General features: G+C 48.0%; 1 non-coding gene across 1 annotated transcript; it reads right to left on the bottom strand.

Annotated features, from left to right (window-relative positions):
* Positions 1–1,830: 1,830 nt before the first annotated feature.
* On the bottom strand, positions 1,831–1,985 carry LOC143175836 (5.8S ribosomal RNA). The gene has a single exon (XR_013000499.1). It is a non-coding gene; the product is annotated as a 5.8S ribosomal RNA (ribosomal RNA).
* Between the last annotated feature and the right edge of the window lie 770 nt (positions 1,986–2,755).

Raw genomic sequence — 2,755 nt, 5'->3', positions numbered from 1 at the left:
CTATATTCTCTTTTTACACTCTTCTCCTTCTTCTATCACATTTTACTCGATCGCGAAAAAGACTCTCGCTAGACGATCTCGCGCTCCGGTTAACTTTAACGCCCGTCCGAGAAGAATTTTCGGGGACTGGACGACCGAAGCGGATCTCGCGCGGTCTCGCGATCGACAGTGAAGAGAAGTGCAGAAGAGGAAAAGAAGACACGACAAACACACACCATGGGGCGACCGACGCGTTCGTTTCAACGCTTTCGCACAAAGTCGGCGGCGGTTATATATTTATATCATTATATTCCGGCGGACGGGACGCGACGTTCGAAAGCCTCGCCAAAGAGGAGCTCCTGCCTCTTCCTCTCTCTTTTCTACGAGAAAAGATAAACGTATTTTACGGGGATACGGAAACGTTACCACGTGGTGTCACACACGATCGTCCGTCTCTTCTCTATAGCAGAAACCGATAAAAATACACCTCCCGAAAGAGAGTATATGGTGATTCTTTTTATATATATATATATTTCGAAATACAACTGAACGTGGCGGAAGCGCACGGTGGTGGTCCAGCGAGGACACGCGACGACGGGGAATAAGAACTATTCGACCCGTTACGAATACGCATGCTCGTCCCGCACGATTTTAACACACACCGTGTTTTTCTCCAGTCGTCAAAGCGTTCGTGCGTCGAATTCGAAAAATAAAAAAAAAAGAAAAACACCTTTTCTCTCTCTCGGGGTAAAAGAGTCGATGTGTATTGTGTATAAAGGTTCTGCGAGAAGTCTCGTTTTGACGTGTGTTCCGCCGATAACGACGATCCTCCGAAACGGGGATACAGAAACGTTACACCTCACAACACGATCTCCGTCTCTTCTCTATAGCAGAAACCGATAAAAATACACCTCCCGAAAGAGAGTATATGGTGATTCTTTTTATATATATATATTTCGAAATTCAACTGAACGTGGCGGAAGCGCACGGTGGTGGTCCAGCGAGGACACGCGACGACGGGGAATAAGAACTATTCGACCCGTTACGAATACGCATGCTCGTCCCGCACGATTTTAACACACACCGTGTTTTTCTCCAGTCGTCAAAGCGTTCGTGCGTCGAATTCGAAAAATAAAAAAAAGAAATACACCTTTTCTCTCTCTCTCGGGGTAAAAAGAGTCGATGTGTATTGTGTATAAAGGTTCTGCTGCGAGAAGTCTCGTTTTGCCGTGTGTTTCGGTAACGACGATCCTCCGAAACGTACATCTCATTCGTAAGAGAGGAAGAAAACAATCTCCCTGGGGCCAGTCGGTAATATACCGACATACGACGTGTCGTGCACATCCGTCTCACGCACGGTATACAAAATATGAATAAAACGTGTGTAGTCTCTCTCTCTCTCGACTTCTTAATATTTTCTTTCACCTCTGACGCATCATTTCAGGTGACGTCGGGAGCGCGGGAAAAAAAATTTTTCTAAACACACGAAACCGTTCATCTCACGAACAGCCGAAAAAGTTGTCGCTCAGATCCATATCGCAGTGGAGCGGTATCCGCGGGCGGTCGTAATTGAACGACGCACGACGCCGCGAACACTCACGCGAGTCCATACAAACGATTCCGATCGTTTTGCAACAACTAGAACGTACACTGTCCGTGAAATTCACAGAATTTTCGCGTGTCCGCGACAAACGCCGACGAGACACCCATCGTTCGCTCGTACGTAGCATCCTTCTCTTAACCCGACTCAGAAACGTTCTTTGCGCCCTTCGGTAAAAAAACGTTCGATCCGAAGAGGTGAACGACGGCGGGGATTTGACAGAGCTACGCAAGCAGTGTATGGTACGTAAACGACCCTCAGCCAGGCGTGGTCCAGGAATTGTATCCGTGGACCGCAATGTGCGTTCGAAATGTCGATGTTCATGTGTCCTGCAGTTCACACGTTGACGCGCAATTAGCTGCGTTCTTCATCGACCCACGAGCCAAGTGATCCACCGTTCAGGGTAATCGTATAAATTTTATATTTCACATATATAATTTTATTCTCATTTGTTCGACCTAATATCTCTCTTCTTTCAAAGAGAAGATAAAAGTTGATACCTGAATCTCCGACCAGCGCGCGAAGGAGATTCAGGCGTCGCCTTGGAGACGACACCGAAGCCTTTCGAGACGAAAAACGTTCAAGTAATATGTATATATTTCTCGACGTTCCGGGCGTATAGTGCATTCAAAAACCCGCGAAAGACGCAGAAGACTCGCACGCGTGGAAACGACGGGGATATATTTTGTATCCTACCCGATACTGAATCCATCGCGTGCAGTCGACCCTCGCGTTCTTCCGATCAGACGCATCTATTGTTGCGCGCATGTTTTCGCGTCGCATCGCGCGAAACGTTGCACGAATCGTACCGATCGATCGATTGAAAGCAAATAATGAAAAAAGACTTCACAGCTGGCTCTTTGCCGGTCATTCGTCCCATGTTATCTCTTGCCGCGAAATTGGCGCGCAAGAGTTGGGTGTCAGACGCGCGGCTTTAAAACGAGCTTCACGGCCGGTCCCTTCGTTACCGCTTTCGTTCTTTCTCTCGGAACGACCATGAACGAACACGACGAGCGACGCTACGGCATACACACGTCCACGGATTCGATTAAAAAAACAGACTTCACAGCTGGCTCTTTGCCGGTCATTCGTCCCATATTATCTCTTGCCGCGAAATTGGCGCGCAAGAGTTGGGTGTCAGACGCACGGCTTTAAAACGAGCTTCACGGCCGGTCC

The sequence above is a fragment of the Nomia melanderi genome, unplaced genomic scaffold, assembly GCF_051020985.1.
Source record: "Nomia melanderi isolate GNS246 unplaced genomic scaffold, iyNomMela1 scaffold0224, whole genome shotgun sequence".
NCBI classification, from domain to species: domain Eukaryota; kingdom Metazoa; phylum Arthropoda; class Insecta; order Hymenoptera; family Halictidae; genus Nomia; species Nomia melanderi.
Note: the sequence above shows the minus strand (reverse complement) of the source record. Positions and strands in the feature narration are given on the sequence as shown.